Source organism: Pelodiscus sinensis, chromosome 1 (assembly GCF_052426305.1).
Source record: "Pelodiscus sinensis isolate ZL-2025 chromosome 1, ASM5242630v1, whole genome shotgun sequence".
NCBI classification, from domain to species: domain Eukaryota; kingdom Metazoa; phylum Chordata; order Testudines; family Trionychidae; genus Pelodiscus; species Pelodiscus sinensis.
This window is the reverse complement of record NC_143052.1, coordinates 58103157-58122653: the sequence shown is the minus strand read 5'-3', so window position 1 is coordinate 58122653 and position 19497 is coordinate 58103157. Positions and strand designations below refer to the sequence as shown.

At 44.5% G+C, this 19497-nt stretch overlaps 2 long non-coding RNA genes across 2 annotated transcripts in view; one reads left to right on the top strand and one right to left on the bottom strand.

The window, feature by feature from the left end:
- The window catches only part of LOC112546339 (uncharacterized), a 67143-nt gene that overhangs the window by 7413 nt on the left and 40233 nt on the right, over window positions 1–19497 (bottom strand). The window contains exon 3 of the long non-coding RNA XR_012904341.2: window positions 14791–14878. This is a non-coding gene — a long non-coding RNA (uncharacterized LOC112546339). The remainder of the gene's footprint in view (window positions 1–14790; window positions 14879–19497) is intronic.
- Window positions 10010–19497, top strand: part of LOC106732242 (uncharacterized) — a 49385-nt gene continuing 39897 nt past the window's right edge. Inside the window, exons 1-2 of the long non-coding RNA XR_016349970.1 lie at window positions 10010–10350; window positions 14769–14944. This is a non-coding gene — a long non-coding RNA (uncharacterized LOC106732242). The remainder of the gene's footprint in view (window positions 10351–14768; window positions 14945–19497) is intronic.

Sequence of the window (19497 nt, the reverse complement as noted above, 5' to 3'; positions counted from 1 at the left end):
TAGGTTGTGGAATGTCAGGCACTGGATCTTGTTGCTGCAGGGTGATCAGGTGACCAGTGGGGGTGCTAAGAATACTACCTTCCTGTCCTGGTACCACAGACCTCACTGTGCCCAGAAGCAGCCAGCAGCAGGCCTGGCTCCTGGGTGTATGTGGGTGGAGGGGAGGAAGAGTGCATAGGGCTCCACACGCTGCCCCTGCCCTGAGGGCACTAGCTCCACACTCCCATTGGATGGGAACGTGTTGCTGGCTGCTTCTGTGGCACCATGGTCTGGAGTGCCAGGAGAGGCAGGAAGCCTGCTTTAACACCCCATCTGCATTGTTGACCAGAGCTGGTCAAGGTAAGCCCTCCTGCCTCAGCTCTATCCCTCCCTCGCCCCCTGAATCGCCTTGTACAGCCCAAAGCTCTCATCCTCAGCCCCACCCCACACTTTAGTCAAATTATGTTGGGTCACAGGCATCAACAATTTTCTTCAACTGGGTCATGAGAAAAAAAGTTTGAAACCTATTGATCTAAGCTCTGATAAGAGTAAAATTGAAAAAACAGAACTTCGTAAAGATACTGGTATTTTACTAAATAATGCAGAGTATAACAGACAGCTTCTTTTGCAGCACAAGGGAGTTCTTACTACTATATTGGCAGGCCTATTAGAGACCTCATCATGGCATCAGAGCTAGATCTCCTGAAAAAACAACCCAAAAAAGCCCAACAGCAGCAGCAACAACAACAACAACAAATGATCACTAACTGAAGGGAAACGCTAAGGTAATTCTCCTATCCTGAATAAACATAATTTATTGTAACCCTGTGATGCTTGAACTTTTTGCATAGGGCAGCCTGTGAGACAGATCCTCAACTGATGTGAATTTGCAAATATCCATCGACTTCAGAACCAGGCCTGTATATTCCTTCTTATGTTAAAAAGATACATCACAAGTTCTAAGGATACCAAGACTGACCTATACACCAATATGTAGCATCTGTAGGATCTGGCCAGTCTATTAGAATCAAATATAGTATAGGCTTGGATTAAATCCCACATGAAAGTTGCAGACGCAAGTGTTTAGTAGATGTGTTCATCTGTGTAGGCTAGACAGCTGCAATTGCTATTTTTAATGCTGATGGTAACAGGTCATTATTTATTGGAAGGATTAATGGCACATTATTTTCTCTTGACATTCTCTTAACCTTTAAGAGAATTGTAGGTCACGGTCCGCTGTTTCTTCCTAACACCAGAAGTCTGATACAGAATTTTACAGCACAGAGAAACATTTTGGGTCTTTATTTGCAACCACTGAAATGAAGGACGTCTACAATGAAAAACATGTTTCCTCTTTACCTGCAAAATTAAATAATGTTGTTGCCTTATCAGTGATATCATGAAATATTATTTTTTAAATTGAAAGCTTGTGGTGATAGTAGCTATAACACATTTTCTTCCACGCTGCCCACAGTAATGCATCAACTGCTCTGTCATAGTGTCTTTGTGCTGCAGGCCAAGATAGCATACCAGCCCCTATCCATCACTGCTGGAAGTGAGCTTAGCCAGAATTCAGACAAACATGCTGAGGTAATTCGATGTCACAACCCAGGAAGCAACATCCAACAGTAAAATTAGGAAGAATTCAGAAGAATGAGAGTAAATTAAAGAGGAAAGGAGAGTAAGAAACAATTTAAAAGGCAAGAATAAGGCTGCGTCTAGACTGCAGAGTTAAATCAGAAAAAGATACACAATTTGCGGTACTCAAATTGCATTTCTTTTTCCAATTTTCTTTCAAAAGATGCTTTTCTGAAATTTGGCAAGTCTACACAGTGCCAAAGTTTGGAAAAACCTCCTCTTTCAACCTCCTCTTTAAGGGTATGTCTACACAACAGCGCTAATTCGAACTAAGTTAGTTCGAATTAGTTAATTCGAACTAAGCTAATTCGAACTAACGCATCCAAACTAAAAAACTAGTTCGAATTAGCGTTTTGCTAATTTGAACTAGCATGTCCACACAGAGTAGACCCTGAACCGGGGTTAAGGATGGCTGGAAGCAGTGCCGGCAGGGCATCAGATGAGGACTTAGAGCGTGGAGCTGCTGTCTCAGGCTAGCCGAGGGTTGTGCTTACAGGGACCCGACCCCCCACCCTGGACAGACAGTTCTCAGGGGTGCCCCGCTTGCAAAGCAGTCCTGGCTTGGAGTGCCCTGAGTGCCTACACTGGGCACATCACAGCACTCGGCCATCAGACCGGCTGCACTTGCCGCAGGCTGCCATCTGGGGAGAGAGGACAATTGGGGGGCTGCAGGAGAGCTTCCACCCCCAGAAGCCTGCAGAGCCAGCCCAGTCCTCCTCACCGGGGACTCGTACCCCATTCCTCCCTCACCTCCTTTCACTTACCCCTCCTTAGCCCCCCTTCCTGATGTACAAAATAAAGGACAATTGTGTTCAAAAATAGAATCTCTCTTTATTGAACAAAACTCGGGGAGACTGGGAAAAGGAGGTGGGAGAGGGGAAGAGAGAGGGTAGGAGAGGGGAGGGCAACTACAATGTTGAGGGGTTTGGAACAGGTCCCATATGAAGAGAGGCTAAAGAGACTGGGACTTTTCAGCTTAGAAAAGAGGAGACTGAGGGGGGATATGATAGAGGTCTATAAAAGCACGAGTGGGGTGGAGAGGGTGCATCAAGAAAAGTTCTTCATTAGTTCCCATAATAGAAGGACTAGAGGACACCAAAGGAAAGGAATGGGTAGCAGGCTTCAAACTAATAACAGAAAGTTCTTCTTCACAAAGCAAATAGTCAACCTGTGGAACACCTTGCTGTAGGAGGCTGTGAAGGCTAGAACTAGAACAGAGTTTAAAGAGAAGTGAGATCAATTCATGAAGGTTGGGTCCATGGAGTGGTATCAGCCAGGGGGTAGGAGTCGTGTCCCTGCCCGAAGTTTGTGGAAGGCTGGAGAGGGATGGCTTGGTCACCGTCTTTGGTTCATCCCCTCCAGGGTCCCTAGGGTTGGCCGCTGTCGGCAGACAGGCTACGGGGATAGATGGACCTTTGGTCTGACCCAGGACGGCCACTGTAAACTCAGGGCTCAGGGTCGGGGGTCTCAGTGGACCACCTTGATTTTCATGCAAACCTGCTCCTGGGTGGCCAGGCTGGCAGTTCTCCTGCCCTAGACGGCCGCTTTCCTGTGCCTAGTGCGGAGGTCGTGGACGAGGTCCACGATGTCTGCACTGGACCAGGTGGGTGCCCGCCCCTTGTGGTCCTGGGCAAGCTCCCGGGAGCCGCCAGCCTGGTCCCAGGAAGAGGCGGAGGGCTGGGGGGCATCGGGTGGCTGGCTCGAGCCGTGCCAGGTGCAGGGTCTGCTGGCTGGGTGCTGGCAGGCTTGCACCTGGCACGGGCACCGTAGCCAGCCAGTGCCCCTTTAAGGGGGCCGGGGCCGGGAGGGGGGCAGACGAGATTCCTTGGTGTTGGCCAGAGTGGCCACCAGGGAAACCTGGGGAGGGCTATCCTCCCACTAGTTCGAATTAAGGGTCTACACAGCCCTTAATTCGAACTAGTAAATTCGAACTAGGCTTAATCCTCGTGAAATGAGGATTACCTAGTTCGAACTATGCGCTCCGTTAGTTCGAATTAAATTCGAACTAACGGAGCGCTAGTGTAGCGCCTATGAAAGTTAGTTTGAACTAATGTCCGTTAGTTCGAACTAACTTTGTAGTGTAGACATACCCTAAATGACTAACCTAATGAATGACAAACTAGATGAGCTAATTTCTCTTTCTGGACCAACAGACAAAGCTTTTCCACTGCCAAAGAGGTCCTTGTAAACATGAAAGCGTGTGTCTGTCACCAACAGAAATTTGTCCAATAAAGACTATTACCTCTCCTACCTTGTCTCTAATACTCTGAGACCAACCTAGCTATAGCAACACTGCATATAACCTCACAGATAATATTCCCAATTAAATATATTTTTAATACTTACCCCTCCCCTCTCTGAATTTCAATGTTTCTCCAATCTAGAGGTTTTAAATAAAAGGTTATTTTACTAAAACCCAGCTGCTCTAAGGTTAGATACCTGGACTGTGCTTGGCAAACCACTCTTGAACATCTGGGTTAGCTTGCTTAGATATGAGACTATCTTGGTACTAACAACTTGCAGCAATTTCCTTAGAATCGTCAGCATCACATACCATAAACTTGTCATTTGAGCATGATTTGGACACCACCTCACCCTACACAAACACGTTCAACCTTGTCAGCTCCCCAGTGTATTTGATTCAATACAGTAATACATTGGTCCCCTGTCAGATATGCAATGCACTACTCTACAGTCACCATTACTTTGGGAAATGTATTCATGACTGTGACAAGAATTTGCCACTAGAGGACACTGAATCAACATGAGACCTTGATAAATGGCAGAAATATGGACACTAACAAACTAGCTTATGAGGATTTATATTTCTGTTGGCTAGAATAAGTGACAATAATAGGTATCTGCTATCCCTTCATAATGTCTTACAGAAGGTGTGGCTCTGCAGGTAATCCTTCCCTTAATTCTCCCTAAAGCTTCAGATGGGTAGCTGAGTTAGTCTGTAACTGGAAAAACTTAAAAAACAACAAATAGTATAGCAGCACCTTAAAACATAACAAAACACGTAGATGGTGTCATGAGTTTTCGTGGGCACAACCCACTTCTTCAGATGAAACCTGAAGAATTCTCCCTAATAAGACATCCATACGGTTAGCTTCAAAGTATCTGGGCAAGAGGAAGCTTAAAACCAGACTCACAGAATAACTATGTTCTTTGTATAAGGTTTCAGAGAAGGACCAGTTAACACAGTTCATAAGGCCCTTACAACCAGACCCCAGTTCAGAGCACCCAAACTCAGAGTCCACAAAATTAAGTTTCTGGCTATGTCTCTAAACTACAAGGTTTTTGTGCAGAAACAGTCGTTTTTGGACAAAAACTGGCAGAGCGTCCACATCTCAAGCGCATTTTTCACACAAAAAAATACAGTAAATCGACAGGTCAGAGGGCTTTTGCCGGTAGAGTTATTCCTCTGCCCACAAAGAATAACTCCTTTTTGCACTACAGTTCTTGCACAAAAAGGCAAGTGTGGATGCTCTGCAGGGGTTTCTTGTGCAAAAAGAGCCTATCAGAAAAAGCACAGGTGCTCTGATGGCCATTCTGTGTATGGCAATCAGAACTTTCTTGCACAAGAGTGTCCATGCAGTGTAGACGCTCTCTTGCACAAAAGCACATCGCCGCCCCATGCATCCCCGCTGGGGGACGTCAGCAGAGTGATGGGAAGAGGGGAGGCATGCGCGCGACCGCCCCAGACAGCCCCGCCGCATGACATCATCCCACGTGATGTCATCAGCATGCCAGAAGGAGGCGGAGCACAAGCACCGGCAGAGGTGGATAAAGGTGGAACAGAAAGCTCAGAAGGGGGGCTGGAAAACAAAGGGCCACTGGTATGGATCTGGTGTGTGCACGGGGACATACGGTCGTACCCAACGGCGCGGATAAACCTAAATGACAGGCAATTGAACTGCCCGGTAAAAGTAGCAGTGGCTAGTCGATTGCCGTACCACATGTTGTTGGGGCGGGATTGGCCCAGATTCCAATCCCTCTTGCAAGCAAGGAGGGAGACCAGAGAAAGGAGAAGCCAAGCAGTTTGGGCAGCTCAGGGCGAGAAGAGCCCCAGCCGTACCCATCCGCCAGAGGAGAAACAAAGGAGGCCATCCCTACCCATAGCGTTAGAGCCGGATGTCAGCAACTTCGTGACGTTGCAACGAGAGGACCCCATGCTCCAGCATGCATGGGAAAACGCCCAACCGGTAAGGGAGAGCGAGGAAAAACTCGGTCAAGGGGCTACTCAAGGACCCTGTTTCGAGGTCCATCAAGACAGACTTTACCGGGTCATGAAAGGGGGAGAGGGACAGGAGGAGGAAGCCCAATTGGTGGTGCCGCGGGCCTACCAGTGGTGGGTGATGGAACTGGCCCACGAGAACCCATGGGCGGGGCACCTGGGAGCTGAGAAAACCCAACAGCGGGTGTTGCAGCAGTTTTATTGGCCAGGTGTATACAAGGACATCAAAGACTTTTGTGCCTCCTGCCCCCAGTGCCAGCTCACTTCAGGGGTGAAGGCACCCCGAGCCCCATTAATACCCCTCCCACCAGTAGGTGAACCCTTCGAGAGGATTGGACTGGACCTAGTAGGGCCCCTAGAGTGAACACGGAGGAGTCACCAATACATTCTTGTGGTGGTGGACTACGCCATGCGGTACCCAGAGGCAGTCCCCCTCCGGAGGACCACCACCCCGTCTTGGCGGACGAACTAATGAAAATGTTTGCTAGAGTCAGCCTCCCCAAGGAGATATTGACAGATCAAGGGCCCAACTTGACATCACAGCTGATGGCTGAGCTATGTAGATGGCTGCAGATCAAGAAGGTACGGACATCAGTGTACCACCCCCAGATGGACGGGTTGGTCGAGAGGCTCAACCGGACCCTGAAGGCAATGCTGCAGAAATTAGTACAAGACGACCCACGAGACTGGGACAAACTCCTTCCCCCTTTACTCTTTGCAATACGAGAAGTGCCCCAGACCTCCATCAGCTACTCTCCCTTTGAGCTCTTGTACGGGCAGCGCCTGCGGGGAATACTGGACCTTTTAAAAGAGGGGTGGGAAGAACAAACATCTACAGCATTGGAGTCAGCCCAATCTGTTATTAAACTACGGGATTGACTGCGCACCGTGAGCCAATGGGCCAGGGAGAACTTACAGCAAGCCCAGGAAGCACAAGTACAACAGTACAACCGAGAGGCCCAGACAAGGGAATTTAGCCCGGGGGACCCGATACTAGTGCTATTACTCACTGGGGACTCTAAATTGTTAGCCTACTGGCAAGGCCCCTTTAGGGTACTGAGGAAAGTGGGGCAGGTAGACTACGAAGTACAGGTGTAGGAGAAAAGGCAGCGTAGTCAGATTTATCACGTGAATTTGTTAAAAAGGTGGGTACCCTGGGAAGCACCGCTGAAGGAGGCTCTAGCCACCGAGGTGGAATTTGGTCCCTGGGGGAGGAGGAGGTTACCTGGAAAGCAAGCCAGATAAGTGAGGCCCTGACTCCCACCCAGCGGGACAAACTACAAAGGGTACTAGAACTGGCCGAGGAGGGGTTGATGAATCGACCAGGAAGGATGTCCCTCACGAGCCATGCTATCACCACCAACCTGGGGCAAAGGGTGCGGGATGCAGTTCGCCCAATACCACGGAAAATGTGGGATACGGTGCCTAAGGAGTTATGCGATATGATCCGAATGGGGCGTAGTGGAGGAGTCCCATAGCGATTGGTGGAGCCCTATCGTGTTAGCAGCCAAAAAGGATGGGTCCATACAATTTTGTATAGATTTCTGCAAGGTAAATGCCATCTTGAAATTTGATGCGTACCCAATGCCCCGGATAGACGAGCTGCTGGAGCATCTAGGGCAGGCCAAATATTTGTCAACGATTGACTTGATGAAATGGTACTGGCAAATCCCGTTGACACCGGAATCTCGAGAAAAGACAGCTTTCACGACCCCCTTTGGGCTGTACCAGTTTGTAACCATGCCTTTGGGGCTCCATGGAGCCGCAGCTACATTCCAACTGTTGATGAACCGGATTCTTAATGAACATCGCGAGTATGCAGTAGCCTATATCGACGACCCTCCCCTCCCCCTCCCCCCCCCCACTTTTGTAAGGCGGGCCAGGAAGGGCACTGGTGGCAGGGTGGAAGACAGCCCAGGGTGGGGTGGTGGAGCCAGTGAGCAGGTGCGTTTAAGGGGAAAGTTCCCACCTGTTACCACTGGGAGCGCTGTTCCCAGTGTTAGGGGCCTGAGCTGGGGTCTGGGAGTGTGGGTTGGCCCGGATCCCCCCCTCTGCCGCTGGCAGGCGGCCTTGATATGGCGAGCGGCAGTAGGCCTCCCATTACCTGTAGCCCCGTAGGGGTAAATAAGAGTGGGGAATTACCACGCAGCATAACTGGAGTGGGACAGACATGAGGAACAACAGGGCATTGTACCCGGACACGGGGCTGGACCGTGACAGTTATTCTGAAATAACAAAGAGCACTACACTACATATTTTGATGCATTGATTTTTTTATTCCACTGCATAATGAAACCATCCTTTGGAAAAATTTCACAAAAATGGATTTAAGAAGACCCACTTCAGCATAGCCAATAGCCTGGTTGTTAGGACAGTCATCTGGGATGTAGAAGACCAGAGTGTAAGTCCTTGTTCTACCTTAAGATATAAGAAGATTTTAGGGAACAAGTTTCTTGAAGATTCATCTGGCTGAAGATCACCACAGCTGCGGAGAGCTTAGGGAAATATTCAAAGTGAGGAAGGGCAACAGTATGTAAAACGGGAGAAGCAAGGAGGAGCCACAAGCCTTTTCCATATGCAGCCAAAATCAAGAGATTGGGGCCAAGTTCAGAGGCAAATCAAGATAAACCGTAAGCTCAGGTAATACATACCTACTTCTACCTCTCCAGCAGCCCCATCTCTCAACATGAATGTTGCATCAAATTAGATTCACTTAGATTCCTTTACTGTTCACTCCTTGCTGGGTAACATGCAACTTATCTCTTCCCCCGCCCAAACTACACCTCACTCCTGTTTTTTGGCCCACAGAGTATAAGGGAGTTTAATTTGGAGTAACTCACATACCTCAAAGACTCATTCAGCCATCTCTAACAACAACATTCCACATTTGCAGAACTTCTGGGATTCCTTTAAGATCTAAATTTAGGAACAAAATCTAAAAAGTTATCCCTTTGACATACACTCTCAGGAAGCTACTGGCTCCTGCATGTCTCACTACAGCAAAGCTAACTATCAAGCTCTTGTTATCCTAGGCCACTACAGTAACAGCCCTTGTCCAGTAAGCATTACCACTAAACTGCACAAATGTTCTGGAATGCCCATTAACATACAAAGAATATTTATAGCTCCAGAACACTTTTTTGCCTCTAATTGTATGCTGTTCTCCACAAATATGAAGGCAAGGGGGTTTGGAAGCAATAAATAAAAAAGTAGTACAGTTTCAAAGGTAATCATTCTTTCTAAATGGTTTTCTTCATTTTCTCCTGGGAGCGTTCACGTTCAAATCTGTAATCTGTTTCTTGCTTAAATGATTGATTTTTAAAAATATTATTTGAGTCCATTTGATTTCTAGTTGAGTCTTGGCTTTAGGCCTGCTTGTGCTTGTCTAAACTATCAAGTGTAGACAAAAATTTTCATTATCTTGCCTGGCTAATAAATCCCATAGATTTACCCCTTTAAGACTGATTAGTGTCATTTCTGTTGCAACCATAGGTGACAGATGCTAATTTGGGGGATCAGACATGTCTAGGAAGTGGGGGTCCTTTTCTTTAGTTCTACTGGTAGACACCCTGGCAGGACCTCTGACAGTCATAGTTCTCTCCTGGGTTTGATTGTTATAATCTGCTCAGTTTAAAGGTTTCCCACCTTGAATGTAGGAAGTGCTGACAGCTGCTCAGCAGCTTTCTTACTTGGACCCGAGCTAGAGCAGTGGCAGACACTAGCATGTGCAGCCTGAGCTGTGAAGTAGGGTTGCCAGGTGTCCAGTATTCACCTGGACAGTCTGGTATTTTTGCCTCCTGTCCGGTAAAAAATATCCAGGAACCAAATGTGTGTTAGAAGGACAAAGAAAACTATTTTGGTAAAAAGAATGGAAGAATCCCAGTTTGCTGTAAGGAAATTGGTTAAGGAGGTTAAGAACATGAGAGGTTGTTGGGTAATTGTTTAAAAGTTTAAAAGAGCTCAGGGAATGATAACTGCTTTAAACATAAATCCTCTAAAAGGATATAACTCTGAGAGCTCTGATTCTGATCATTGTTTAAACCTGTGGGAGATAAAGAAAATGTAGACTCAAAACTCTGCTCCTAAGTCTTGAGTGGAGTTAGGTTTCTGATTAAATAGAAGAGAAGACAAAAGTGCCCATTACCACAACTGTGTTCAGTTACTGTCCCAACTGATAGTTTGAGACCAGATATGAGACAAAACCATATGGTCCTGACCAGGCTAATGCAATGGGGAAAATACTGGGTTCCTCGGGTTTGTGGGAGAAGGAGCAGGGCAGAGAGGCATAGGCAAGCGATCTGTGTGGTGCTGCAACACTCCCACATTTCATGTTGGTTCCCAGCTGTCGCCAGCCCCACACCCAGGCTCCTAATTGCTACCCAGGGCTGCCCTCCCAGCCTCATGCTCACCTCCCACCTTTTCCCTCCCAGCTCTGTGCAGGTCCCTCCTTCAGAAGACATGGTGCTATTCTGGGTCCCAGCAAGGCGAAGTGGGTGAGTGGTGGTTGGGTGCAGTCTGTGAGGGCTTTGAGGGATGAGGCTGGATGCTGGAACCAGTGCTGCCCACACCTTGCTGTCCCAAACAAGTGGTGGTGGCTCTAGGCATGTGCAGTATGCAGTTGCCTAGGGCATCACTAAATTTGGGGCAGCTGTGTATTGTGCAGGTACTTATGGAGGACCTAGTGATATGCCTGAATTCAAGGAGACATTTGTCTAAAGACTCTCAGCCAACATAAAAATAATGTTGGGATCAGTCAACCAGAGCACTATAACAATCAGGGATTTAGAGGATAGAATTCAGGAAGCTTTTGAACTGCAGTGTGGGGCCTTCCCAAGCCACTGGCAAAAAAAAGAAGATTGCTTCCATGAAGTATGTCATTAATGGAGCTAGTGAGCAAAAGAGAAGAAACACAGTCCCGAATGCATGAGTTATACATCAGCTCTGGTCCAAATGAATCAATAAGAAATCAGGAATATCACAACAATGCAACTGAAATTAGATTATTTCAAACCATGCTGTGAAAGCAGTTATCACTTCACTGACAATGTACCTCAGGTGGTGCCAATCCACGTCTGATGAACTTTGCTGTGAATGTTCAGACCAGCACGTAAGCAATAGCTGCCTCTAAAAAGGACTGAATTCCGTATGGATTGGTGAGTTGCTCATGTGACAAACGCCATCGTGGGACATATTTTCACACAGCTAGAACAATGGAATTCCCTCCACATGAGCAATGGTGCAAAAAGGGCCTTGAAAGCGCCTCCATTTTGTTTTCATTCCTGTCTTCAATACTGCTAATCACTTACGAAGGAGCGCTGCTGTGAACGGAAGACTGTAAGGACTACCTAACAGAGGATGTATTCCAGAGACTTGTTTTAACACAGTAGATCATTCCATCTCTGCTATGAGCCTGCACCAAGAACTTTGCAATTGGTGTATGTAATTTGATTCCTTTAACAATTTTACTCTCAATCTTTTCTTTCTTTTTATTAATAAACCTTTAGATTTTCAATTCTAAAGGTTTTGCACAGTGTGGTCTTTGGGGTAAGATCTGAGGAATGTGGCTGGTCCGTTGGGACTGGAAGAACCTATCTGGATTTGGTGAGACTGGTTTTCATAATCTTTCATCTGTATAAGGAGTGTATTGGCAGTGTCACAGGAAAGCTAGAGTGTCTAAGGCAGGGGTGTCCAAACTTTTTTCAAAGAGGGCCAGATTTGATGAAGTGAACATGCGTGAGGGCCGACCATTTTGCCTGACATTCTTTGAACCATTAAAATTAAATGCAAATTAACTATTTTATGCAAAGTTTATTGCAAACGGCATACTTTTCATTTCGTCACATGGATGACAAATCTTAACAGGTGTTAAATCACTTTGCCTTTCATATCTGAAGGCCAGATGAAAAAAAAAATCCAGGAAGCTGAAATATATGTCAGGAACATTGTAAAGTACATTACATATTATTGGTAATAAAGGTTGTCTGTCAACTTTTAAGTTCAAAAAATATGAACAGGAACATAACACCAAGTATACATGTTGTGTCCAAATATATTTATAACTGATTTAGACCAACTGACATTAACTGAGATTTTACAATGTATTAATCTCAATACATATGGATTCGTTGGGGGCCATAAAAGATAAATATTGCCAAATTACCTAGGGGGCCGTATTAAACTGGAACACGGGCCGCAATTGGCCCGCGGGCCGGACTTTGGACATGCCTGGTCTAAGGGGATTGCTTGTATGACTTCTTGCTAGCCAGTGCGGTAACTAGAAGGCTACGTCTACACTGGCCCCTTTTTTGGAAGGGGCATGCTAATTTTGAAAGTGGGAATAGGGAAATCCGCAGGGGATTTAAATATCCCCCGCGGATTTAAATAAATATGTCCGCCGCTTTTTTCCGGCTTGGGGAAAAGCCGGAAAAAAAGCGTCTAGACTGACCCGATCCTCCGGAATAAAGCCCTATTCCGGAGGATCTCTTATACCCTATCTCTAAGAAATTCACCCTGATTTGACTCTCTCAGTGGTGTCCCAGAAACCTCTTTATTACAGTGACCTGGAGGTTAACAATTGGTTACAGAGAACTGAATCAAGTCAAACCATGGCTAACCCCAGTAGTAGTGATGTTCCGTGAAATGATGGTGGCCATTGCTGCAGGTCCAGAATAGTTCACTGGTCTAGACTTATCAAAAGCTTTCTTTTCTATCCCATTACAGCCAGGTGTAAGATCCATGTTTGCCATTAAGGTCACATTATGGTAACCATTAACTTACTATGAGCAGAGTACCCTGCAGGTACCATAATGTGCCTTCACTGTGTCACAAGTTCAAAATGTAAGAACCTCTTATGCCTGGGCCCCTGACCTAAAAATTATAAATGATGTGGATAACATCTTAATTGCAACTGTAATTAGGAAGGAAAATTTAGAAATCCTGAATGCTGTCTTAAATAAAGTATAAGAAACCATCTTTATTATTAGTTCCACCAAAGCTCAGATGCTGCAACAAAAAGTAACATACCTCAGAATAGAATGGGGCATATATGGGCGGGCACTGACTAGATGCAAATAGGTCAATTAATTTGCAGATTGCCCTCCCTGAAAGACATGTTGGATTTGAATAATTTCTGGGCCTCACTGGATTTTCATTGAGGAGTATTCTGAAGCTGTGCAACTTTATGTTTTGTTGAGAAAGGGCCAGGAAGGGACTAAGTGCGAAAAGGAGAAGGATGCATTTTTCCACCTGAAGCAAGTCCTTGTCCAGACGCTGGCATGGACATACTCTTAACCCAGCAAACCCTTTCAACTCCAATTAGTAATGACAGAGAAGGGACCAAGCACAGTTTTGATGCAGGACAACAAAGTGGAACCAAAACCAGTCACCTCTGGAGCAAGGGCATTAAGCAAAATTGATAAGCAAAACTGAAAAATGATATTTTTGCTGTTTTTAAAAAGAAGTGCTGTATTAACATCAGAATTGAGGCACTGGGAATACCTGATAGGTATATCTCCCCTGCATTGTATTAAAAACTATTCACACACCTATTCTGTATGTACTATCAGAATCAATCAACAGTAGTAGTTTGTCAAAAAGAGACATCAACATGAATAGGACTCACACTCATTCAGTGATCCTTTATGAGCTACTGATTCACAGGGGGAAGCATGAGTTTCCATTGCTGCTCAAAAACCCTAATAAGTTAGAATCACCATTCAACTTGAAGACTTCATATGAGCATGCTGAAGAGCCTGAGGATGATGTGTGGGTCATAGATGGTAGCTGCCACTAACACCAGGGTAAGCCTGGCACAGGGCATGAAGCCCTTCAGGTGAAGACTTACAAGGTGCTACAAGAAAGAGATAGTTATTCCATAATCAGCCCAGGCAGCCCAGGTGGTAACTGTGGTTGCAGTACTGAATGTGGCAGACCCACCAATATGGTGATTATTCAAACTCTGATTCTGAGCCTTACCAAATATACTGTTAAGGGGAGTAACAACATATTGATAATTCAAATTCATTTACAAGAAGAATGGTTATTGCTATTCAATGTAGAAAGAAGAGATCAGCAATAAGTCTTTAATGGACTATACAGCAAATGATGAACCTCATAAGGCTACTTTTTATGATGACTAAGGAATAGCAACTTTCCTTTGTTCAGAAATTTGCCATCAGCTGTATATGACAGTTCAATGTTCATTTTCTGGAAAGTTGTTCCAATAGAATAGAAGTATTGGAGACAGCAAACTGCTCTTCTATCAATTTAATCTCCTTACTAAAGTGCATATTGGAATAATCAATGTCAACAGCACAATGGGTTTTAGATACACAATTAATCATTTTAGTGCTTATTTGTATATTCCATCTTTTCAATGTGTATTCAACATGAAATGCCAAAATTACACTAAGTTTTGTTCCCAGAAACACACTAATGTAAACAGATTTTGTGATAAAAGTAAAGTTACCTTTCATGTTAAGTGTCATGGAAGTGTGTATATAAATGTAAGATCTAATGACACAGGAACCTGGTACCCAACATGTTTGTTCGGGGTAAGGGAGGTCACTAGTGTTTTGGCGGTACCCAAAACCTATGTAAATATTACTGGGCCTGTAGTAACAAAACGGGTGTTAAAAGATTGTTACCAGCCAATCCCATCTACTTACTCAAGAAAGCCATCATGTCCCTATAGTTAATGTTGGCTCTAGTGTGTTTAGAATGCTTACCTTTCACAGGCTATGTCTACACTATGGGGTTTTTCCAGGATACCAGAGGTAGGCTAATTTTGATTGGACAAATTTAAAGGAATGTTGGCCCACATTCCAGGGCAGTTGGCAGAAGTTGATTAAAGAGAAGGGTAAACAGCAAGACGGAACACTGAGACAGCCTGTGTTTGTTTGCGTGATTGTAGAGAGAAGACACCTACCACCTACCTGTTCCATCAGAGAAAGCTTGCCTGTTCCAGTCAATGAGTTCCTGACACCGTGGTGGCGTGGTTCTCAAGTTCCTGATCCTGGCTCCCTGAGAGACAGAGGGTTCCTGAGTTATCTATGTCCATCCAGATTTCAGCCATTTTCAACAGATTGAGTAACATTCCAACTTTTTTATATTATTTGAACCCCGTTTTTATATTTTGATCTAGATTTTAAGCCTGCTTGTACTTATTTGAACTACCAAGCTATTCTATTTTTATTCTACTGCCTTGTTAACAAATTCCATTGGTTTACCCCTTTAAAAGTGATTAGTGTAATTTCTGGTGCAATCATAAGTGATCAGTCCTAATTTGGGGGATCAGGCCTCTCTGAGAGGTGGAGTTTGAAGAGTCAGGCAAAAAGAAGATTCATTCACCTATTGTTATGAATGAATCAGAAAGGAACTCCTAACTGCAAAGTTACACAGAAAGGAAGCCTTTTGGGGGCCATCCCAATTCTGATGGATGTCAACAGAAAAAAGATATTTAGTTGGGGTAAATAGGCATGGCTCCAGATAAGTCAATAGAGCGATGTTGATATATATCAGCTGATTGATGTTCTGACAAAGTCATTTCAATGGTGAAAGATTAGGCCTCTGATTATTACAGGGGGGGAAAAAGAGAAGTGGGAACTTAGTAATAGATTTTAATAGTTGTCTTTGGTCAAACTTTCCCATCCCACAATTGCTGTATATTATGAAATGTGCTGGTTGTTGCTCACCTTTCACCCCAAAGCTTGTCGTCATTTCAGTGGTGAATGTGTGTATTCATTCTCAAAGTAAGGTTTAAAGATGAGTGTTTCAAAAACTGTTTTGACCATACACTTGAAAAATAACACTATAAACTTCTATACTTTTATAAAACAATTCATAACCCTAAAAATGAACACCTTGCCCTAAAGGCTCCTTCCTGACCTTCACTGCTTCCTAATTTTTCCATGTCCATTCCAATGCCACCTTGGCTATGTCTACACTACAGCAGGGCGGAGGGGCTGTTGAAAAACGGTCATTTTTCCAAAAAAAATGTCACTTACGTCCACACTGCAATCACATTCTTTCAAAAAAAACCTGAAAGAACAGAGGGGTTTTTCCAACATTAATAAATCTCTTTCTACGAGGAAGAAGCCTTTTTCTGAAAGAGCTCTTTTGGAAAAAAGCCTGTGTGGACAGGGAAGAGGGAGTTATTTCAAAAGAAGAAGAAAGAGGAAAAAGCACAAGTGCCCTGGTGGCCACTCTGCCCATAGTAATCACAGCTAAAATGCGAGATAGCATCCATTCAATGTGGATGCTATTTTTCGAAAAAGCAGATCACTTTTTCTATGCGCTTTGGCAGTGTGGACGCTCTTTCGGAAGAAGTTTTTTTTTGGAAGATCTCTTCCAGAAAAGCTTCTTCCAAAAGAAGCCTGCAGTCTAGAGGTAGCCCCTAATTCCATCTGTAAGCTAGCTTTAACTTTGCCATGCAAAAATATATGCAAAGATAAGTTACTAGGAAATTCTAAAATCCCATTCGCTATTGCAGGGATCTGTGATTATTACAACATTAGTCATTCTAAATAGCAACATATTTTACTGGCTGCATAATAAACTTGAAAATTCAGACTTGCAAGCTCTACATGCCTGTCACAAGGCTCACTCAGTGCAGGTAACACCTGCTGGGAATTAGTGCTCTTCCAAGTCCAACTCAACCGCTTGCAATTTCTCAACCCATTGTCCTTCCTCTCACTCTGCAGCACTTCTTTTGTTCCAGAAGCTTCCTCTTCATGACTCAACTCTCAAGCCCCAAGTCACTGTGTCATTTCCCCTTTCAAGGTACAGAGTCTCACCAGACGCACTGTCCATGCAATGTCACTCTATTACTAGCTGGTAGGGGAATACAGGCCCATCTACTACTCCAGCCAGGGACCCTACAACACAATCTGCTCCCTCCCCAACCTTGCTGCTCTCTCCCTGAGGTGATTCTTCTGCTCCTGGCCACCAGGCTCTGGCTTTCAGCCAGCCCGGGGGTTGCCAAGGCTCCACAGCCAGCTCTTTTGTGAGAAATATTTCGCTACCCCTCCCACTGGAAGCAGGACCGAGTTCTCCAAATACACACCAAATGATAACAAAGTGCGGTTGCTACCAATGTGGGGTGCACTTGCCTCTTATTTTTTCACTTTCAAACTGGTTCTTTAATACGAGAAATACAATGTCTTTAAAACAATATGTAGGATACAATCCAATGTCCAATGAAAGCAGTGGGATCCTTTCCACTGAATTAAACGGGCATTGGATCGAGCACTAAATACCTTCTCTTACGTTTACTTGAAAAATGCCGATTTTTATAAACATCAGGCCAGATCCTCAGCGACACAGTTTTACATCTGTAGAGGCTTTGGACCACTAAAATACTTGTTCTGTACTTGGTGGCAGAACACAGTGCTTTCATCAGGAGTAACAACAATCTTTTGCAGGAGCAGACTTGGTAACCCAGATTTCAAGGAGGAAACTGGACATTATAAGACTGAGTACAAAACAAGTAAGGCAACACTACAACTCCCCCTGAACTGAATGGAAGGTTTTCAACTGCTCCCTCACATCTCCACCAGCTGCACAAATTGTAGCCACATAACAACTGTTCTACAGAAGGTGGCAGCTATGCAGTGCCCTGGGACCACATTCTCTCCTCCCCCTCCTCACAGCATACCACTTCCTCAAACCCCGCTGCAGTATGATTTGTGCCCAAATGCTCTATGGAACAGAGGGGAACATATGAGCTACTGTCTAATAGCTGAGCACAGTCATCAGTGATTTTTTTTTCATTTCAAATCATTCACAAGCTACAATTACACTAAAAAAGTCCATTCTTCAGACTGTGTTTATATTACCATCATCACAAAAGTGAAAGAGAATTAAGCTTGCCTGTGCTCTCTTGACCTAGGGACCAAGTATATTTGGATGTGTCCTAAGCACTTAATAAAGCTGTCTATTAGTTCATAGCAGAGTATCTCCCCATATTGTCTGGACAGGGATAATTTCATTACATATCAGCACAACTTAGAAACACAAACATGTCATTACAATATGTCATTCTTTTTCACGTGCTGTATCTGTGCAGCTCTATGTACTCTGCAGCTCAGCCATGGTCAGAGACTACCAGACTAGAACAGAGCACCTCAAAACAATTAAAATAGATCAGAATCACCAGAGAGACGATAAATGGTCACTGGCTGTCCCTGCTATGGCTTCCATTTTCATAGACTTGGCACAGACCCTACTATCATCCAAAGCCAATTTAAACTAATCATGATGTTGCCGATACAATCTCTGCAGTTGGTGCCAGGGTACTGACCAACCAAAACAGCAACTCCTGAAGAACAGCAAGGTGTCAGTATGGGTTGTCATCCTGGGAAAATCACTGGTGCTACTGGACAACACAGCGTCTTGCTTCTTACCTCTCTCACTTCACTGCTACAGAAGGTTCTCTGTAAAAGCTGTTGATGTTGTGCTGGTTCCCCAGCTGACTGCTCACATTCATAGTCAAACCAGTGTTATTTGACAGAAATAACATTTCCAGGGTTTAAGCAAATAACTTTAAGAGCTGGTCTTAAAAATTTATTTCTCATAGTGTATCCAGAGAAAATAAAGGGATTAATTCTCAGATTACAAATTTCTGTACAAAGTTAAAGAAATAGCCTATCTGATTACATGACTACATAGCTCTACATAGCTCTAGCCTGTGCCTGTCTCTGTGTTGTTGCACCCGAGCAAGGGGAAATCACTCCCCACTTCCCTCCACTCTCAGCCTACTGCCAGGCACAGCAGGAGTTCTTGCAGTCTGGCAGCATAAGGATGGCCCAGTTCTTTGGGTACATTTCCTTGCAGAGCTCATGCTGGAGAAGGGAGGCTCACCAATGCCAACCCAAGACTGTGGCTTAGGATACGTCTAGACTGCAGAGTTTTCCAAAGGTATCCCAGAAAAACTCTGCCATGTCCAAGGAACGCATTTGCTCTTCTGAAATTTTTTTCGGAAGAGCCGACATATTTCTTCAGTATCCCTCAGTATCCCTGTAAACCTCGTTTTACGAAGAAGAAGGGATGTTCCAAAAAAGGGTTTTCCAACATTTGGCCCAGTATAGACAGGCCAAATGTTGGAAAAGCCTCTTCCAAAAAATTAGTGGAAAAAGCTACGCAAATTGCAAACTGCAATTTGCGTATCTTTTTCCGGAAGAACTGTGTAGTTTTGACACAGCCTTAATGTGACAACTTGTTTCCTTGTATTCTCCCATCTGTCTGTATCTATCTGTTGTCTCTTTGTCTCTTGTCTTATAAACTCACAATAACCTCTCTGGAGCAGGCGTCATCTTTTTGCTTTGTATTTGTGAAGCACCTGGCATAATGGGTCCCGGTCCATGATTAGGACTCTTGGACACTATGATAATAATACATTTTATTTCTTAGCGAGTCCAAAAAGTGGGCTAACAGGAACCTTTCAGTTTTGATTATCTTGATAAGTAGCACAAAGGATTGATGCACAGTTGAAGAACTACAATAGATACAAATATAATTAAGTCACAAATTAATAAGTTTGGTGGCTTCAACCCTTCCCTAGTCTTTTGTAAGCATTTGTCCCCTCCCCCCCAAAAAATCATTACATTACAAAAATCATTACAGAATTTCACATTTTGTACCTC